At 45.6% G+C, this 5,957-nt stretch overlaps 1 long non-coding RNA gene across 1 annotated transcript; it reads right to left on the reverse strand.

The window, feature by feature from the left end:
* Positions 1-385: 385 nt before the first annotated feature.
* LOC129534461 (uncharacterized) lies at positions 386-4,286 on the reverse strand. The gene is made up of 4 exons (XR_008681077.2): positions 4,249-4,286; positions 3,508-3,574; positions 1,199-1,349; positions 386-671 (listed from the first exon to the last, which is right to left on the reverse strand). It is a non-coding gene; the product is annotated as an uncharacterized lncRNA (long non-coding RNA).
* Between the last annotated feature and the right edge of the window lie 1,671 nt (positions 4,287-5,957).

The raw sequence follows: 5,957 nt of genomic DNA on the forward strand, positions 1-5,957 counted from the left end.
CGGGAGGCAGAGGCAGGAGAATTGCTTGAACCCGGGAGGCAGAGGTTGCGGTGAGCCGAGAGCGCCATTGCACTCCAGCCTGGGCGACAAGAATGAAACTCCATCTCAAAAAAAAAAAAAAAAAAGAGAACATATTGCAGATTCCTATTTACAGAAGAGTGAAGACTAGAAAAACAAATCTATGGTGATAGAAGTCAGAAGTGGTTACTGTTGGGAAGGATAAGCTGGGAGTGGGCATTACAGGGCCTCTAGGGTACATTGACTGGGTGATGGTGTACGTATATGTGATAATTCACAGAGCTTGATATTTAAGACGACTTCAGTTTACTATAATTAAATCATATCACAAAAATCAATCAATCAATCAATAAAATAACCCCTTTCTTACTTTTTTCACCCCACTGATCACCCCAGGCCACTCTGTCCAGTTCTCAGGCTGTTTCCATATTCTGTGCTCACAAATGTGAAATAAAATAGAAAAACAACTAGCATGATGTTCAGCACATAATAGTACTCACAAAATTTAAATTTCCTTTATGCACCTGTGCACATCATGTTCTGGGGATACAGAAGGAGAGGTGTCCACAGATGACCTGAGATTCTTCTCCATCAGCCATCCGTGGAATGTGGAGGCCCTGGGAGTAGAAGCATGTTCAGGCTTTGGTGGAAGACTGGTAATAAATAAATAAATAAATAACGTCCCCTGTCCTCAGGAACAGAACACAGCCCAGCAGAAACCCCAAATCATAATTAAAAGATGCCCTGCAACTCTCTTGGCAGCATACATTTTGAAGATGAAAGTAAATGATTAAAATAATTAAACACTTCAAGCTGACAAGCTGGAGCAGAATCTTGCCAGCGGACGTTTGTCAGTAATTAGCTAATTAATCCTGGCGCAGATTATAAGCCATAACAAACCAGTCAGGTTGAACAGAGCCGGCTGCTCAGAATTAGACTTTTAAAAAAGAAGAGAAGGGTTGGGGGAGGAGAGGACAGATAAGAGGGAAGGAGGAAAAATAAGAGAAGAATAAGACAGGCATTTGGGGCCACCTGGCTTTACCCTACCAGACAGGGCAGGCACAGCCTAGAGGGGGCTTCCTGGAGAGTTTTGGGCCTGTCTAGGCTCAAGGCCCAGCCCATGCTGGTGCTTCAATCCAAATGGATACTGGGGTTGTGGGGGAGAGGGAGGGCTCTGTACCTCTGGGCCCCAAACCAGAAGGAACAGTGGGATGGATAGGAGTCCTCTGACCATCCAGGTAGGAGGTGATGTCCCCATCAGGTGGATACGGCATTATTCCATTTCTTATTCCATTCAACAAAGGACTCTAAGAATGACAAGGGTCTCATTTCTGTGGAAAGAAATGACAAGATCCAAATAGGGAATCAGGGCCCAGTCAAGCAGTCTGGCTCACGGCAGGCTCTAGACCAGTGCTGAGCAACACAAATACAATGTGAGCCACAAGTGCAATTAAATAAAGAGAAGCAGATGAAATTCATTTTAATTATACATTTTATTTAACCCAGTATTTCCAAAATGCAAGTATTTTGTCATTATGGTTAATATGAAAACATTTTTTTCATGAGCTATCTTACATTCTTTTTTCCTAAGTCTTTAAATTCCCGTATGTATTTTATACTTTTAGCCCATCTCAACTCAGACTAGCTATATTTCAAGTGTTCAATAGCCATGCATGGCTAGCAGCTCCTGTATTTGACAACACAGCTCCAGACATAAAAAGAAGTAGGGGAGAGGGATCCTAAGCCCTGGGACAATCTGCAGCGGGGGTAGGGGAAATCAGAGTGGCATGACCTCCTCATTGTCTGTGTTTCTCTCCTTGGCCATTCTTCCACCTCGCTGCCCTGGCTGGCTGTTTCCAACCAAATCGGCCTCACTTTCAAGGCTCTCTAAAGACGAAGGTTCTGGGAAGGACAGAGAAGAATCCAGAGGAAATGGATTCCTGCGCCGGTGCATACACATGGGGCAGGGGAGTGCTACTGCTGCTGCACAAAGAGTTATGCCCTGCAGTCTGGGAGCACGATTGTGTCTGTGCACCTGTGTGTTTCAGAGATGCTCCAGCACACCAGCACTGACCTTCAGGCAGCCTCTTGCAGCCTCAGTCCCTGGGAAAAGCCCAGTTTCCTTCATAATCATGTCAGGGAAGGGACAAGAGATGGCACATTTCACTCTAATGGAATGTTCTGGAAAGACTGTCAGAGGAAATTTGTCTCTTGGAAAATGATCAGGATCTTTTTGAGGTGAAGATCAACCACTTCTAGGCAGAGACCAGTCCATCTTCCACTGCAATTCTGGCTTAAGTTCTCCACAGATGAGTTGAATCCCTCAGAAGCCACATCAAAGTTCTGGAAAGAGTGAGGGAGTGAAAGGACACAGCCCCTGACCAGTGGCATGGACTTGTTGGTGCAGCCACTGCCATGGGCTCCACTGCCCAGAGGAGAGGTCTGGAGAGGGCAGAGGAGGCAAGAGGAAGAAGGTGGGCTCTGAGAGCCACACCCACAGCTCAGATTGCAGGGCAACAGAAGCCACTTTGTCTTCTAAACTCACCTCCCAAGGAAAAAACCCTTCTTCCTCCACTCCCAAAGTGCACCCTTGTTTAGTCAAGCCTGTGTCCCCTGCCCGTAGGAAGGAGGAAAGCTCTTTTTAGTACACCAGCAGAACTACATTTGATGATGCAACTTAGTAACTTTGTGCTTAAGAACAAAGCAGCACTGCTTAGGGCCAAGGGAGGTGAAAGAGAATCTCCTGGTGGTCAGAGCTCGGGGACATCCCTGTTAGCTGGGTTGATCAGGGAAGGCCTCAGGAAGAGGTAAGCTTGATCTGTATTTTGGAGATGGGAGGAATCAGAGAACAGAGAGAAAAATGGAGGGCACTTTGGTGGGGAATTTAACACAGACCCTCTTACTCATTGCACATAGCTCTTTAAAGCTTACAAAGTATGTTCACATGTGTAATCTCATTTCATCCTCATTGGACTATGGGATCCCAGAGGTACTGTCTCATTTGAGAGGCAATTCAGCATAGTAATTAAGAGTGCAGTTTTTGAATTTCTGGTTAAATGTGGCAGATGGAATAAATGCATTTATATCTGCTCCCTCAACAAACCTCACAAAAATAAAAGTAAAGCGATGTAAAGAAGCCAATGGTGGACCACAGATGTCAACACATTTTTGGAAGATGGCAAGTGGATGGACGGGTTGGCAGAGCTGAGATAGCTACATACCAAGTGCTATAGCAAAAGATGCCAAAGAGAAGTCAGTCAGTTGGAGACCTAGGACAAGGGAAAGATTAGATATTGGAGGCACAAGTTATTGCAGAAGGTGGGAGTGAGTTATGGGCTAAGAACAAGGGAATGGGTTGAAATTCTGCATAAGAACCAGGTTCCTTCCATAACATACACAGGCAGATAACTACGTCTTCCATATTTTGTCAAGGACTGGAGGTTTTATTTTAGTTAAAAAGTGAAACAGGCCAGGCACAGTGGCACATACCTGTAGTGCCAGCTACGTGGGAGCCTGAGGTGGGAGAATGGCTTGAGCCCGAGAGCTTGAGACCAGCCTGGGAAACATAGTGAGAACTTGTTTCTAATTAAAAATAAATAAGGCCGGGCATGGTGGCTCACACCTGTAATCCCAGCACTTTGGGAGTCCAAGGCGGGAGGATCACCAGGTCAGGAGATAGAGACCATCTTGGCCAACAGGATGAAACCCTGTCTCTACTAAAACACAAAAAATTAGTTGGGTGTGGTGGCACGTGCCTTTAATCCCAGCTACTTGGGAGGCTGAGGCAGGGGAATCACTTGAACCTGGGAGGCGGAGGTTGTGGTGAGCTGAGATCGTGCCACTGCACTCCAGCCTGGCGACAGAGCAAGACTTCATCTCAAAAATAAATAAATAAATAAATAAATAGGTCAGGCGCAGTGGCTCACACCTGTAATCCCAGCACTTTGGGAGGCTAAGGTGGGCGGATCACATGAGGCCAGGAGTTTGAGATCAGTTTGGCCAACATGGCAAAACCCCTCCTCTACTAGAAATACAAAAAGTAGCCGAGCATGGTAGTGCATGCCTGTAACCCCAGCTACTCGAGAGGCTGAGGCACGAGAATCGCTTGAACCTAGGAGGCAGAGGTTGCAGTGAGCCAAGATTGTGCCACTGCACTTCAGCCTGGGTGACAGAGTGAGACTCTGTCTCAAGAAAGTAAAAAAAATTAAAAATATATATTTAAAAACCCACCAAAGTTACTCAGGAGGCTGAGGCAGGAGGATCGCTTGAGACAGGGCATTCTAGAATGTGGTAAGTTATGATTGTGCCTGTGAATAGCCACCGCATTCCAGCCTGGGCAACTTAGCAACACCTCATCTATAATTTTTTTTTTTTTAAGTGAACCAGGGATACTTCATTTCAGAAACACCGGGCACAGTGGAAAGCAGGTGACAGATGTCATAATGAAAACAGGTGTGTTAGAAGACAGTCTGAACATTAAGACCCTAGGCTCGTGAGACACAGTTTGTAGAATACTGATGGCCAGGTGAATACCCACCCTCTCAGGTGGAGATTAGGGGATTTTTTTACTAGGGAAACTGAGTAGAGAAAAGATCTTTAGCTGGCCATGGTGGGTGGCTCACACCTATAATCCTAGCTCTTTGGGAAGCCAAGGCAGGCGGATCATTTGAGGTGAGGAGTTCACGACCAGCCTGGCCAATATAGTAAAACTACTCTACTCTCTACTAAAAATACAAAAATTAACCAGGTGTGGTGGTACACGCCTGTAATCCCAGCTACTCAGGAGGCTGAGGCAGGAGAATCGCTTGAACCCAGGAGGTGGAGGTTGCAGTGAACGAGATGGCACCACTGCACTCCAGCCTGGGCAACAGAGAAAGACTCTCTCTCAAAAATAAAATAAAATAAAATAAAATAAACCCTTTAGATACTGAGAAAGAGATTAGAGAAAACGGAGAGAAGAGAGAGCACAGAAATAATAGAACATTTCTCAGAGGTAAAAGACATGAGTTTCTAGAACAAAAAGACTTACCCAAAGACCTACAAATACAATATATAAAAATATGCCCAAACCAAGTCTCATTTGCATGAAATTTTAGATGGACTAGGAGATGGATAAAATACTTAAAGTTTCCTTACAGAAAGGAGAGGGTGCACACAAAGGATAGCGTGGGATCAGGAATGGCAATGGACTTCTCAACAGCCATCCTGGAGCAATGCCTTTAAAAGTCTAAAGAATTCCTATACTGGCCAGGCTCAGTGGCTCACATCTGTAATCCCAACACTTTGGGAGGCTGAGGTGGGTGAATCCCGAGGTCAGGGGATCAAGACCATCTTGGCCAACATGATGAAACCCCCCTCTCTACTAAAAATACAAAAATTAGTTGGGGGTGGTGGTGCACACCTGTAGTCCCAGCTACTTGGGAGCCTGAGGCAGGAGAATCGCTTGCACCCAGGAGGTGCAGGTTGCAGTGAGCCAAGATCGCGCCACTACCCTCCAGCCTGGTGACAGAGCGAGACTCTGTCTCAAAAAAAAAAAAAAAAAAAAAGAATTCCTATATCATTCAAGTTATAAGCCAACTGTGAGGGTAGAATAAAGAATTATCTGAAATACAAGGTATCAAGATTTTACTTCTCATGAATTCTTTTTTAAATTTTTGAGACAGTCTTGCTCTGTTGCCCAGGCTGGAGTGCAGTGGCCCAGTCTCAGCTCATGGCAACCTCCGCCTCCGAGGTTCAAGCAATTGCTGTGCCTCAGCCTCCCAAGTACCTGGAACTACAGGCGCTTACCACCACACCTGGCTAATTTTTGTATTTTTAGTGGAGATGGGGTTCTGCCATATTGCCCAGTCTGGTCTCAAACTTCTGACTTCAAGTGATCCGTCCACCACGGCGTCCGGAAGTGCTGGGATTATAGGTGTGAGCTACTGTGCCTGGCTCTT

Source organism: Gorilla gorilla, chromosome 1 (assembly GCF_029281585.2).
Source record: "Gorilla gorilla gorilla isolate KB3781 chromosome 1, NHGRI_mGorGor1-v2.1_pri, whole genome shotgun sequence".
In the NCBI taxonomy this organism is placed as follows: domain Eukaryota; kingdom Metazoa; phylum Chordata; class Mammalia; order Primates; family Hominidae; genus Gorilla; species Gorilla gorilla.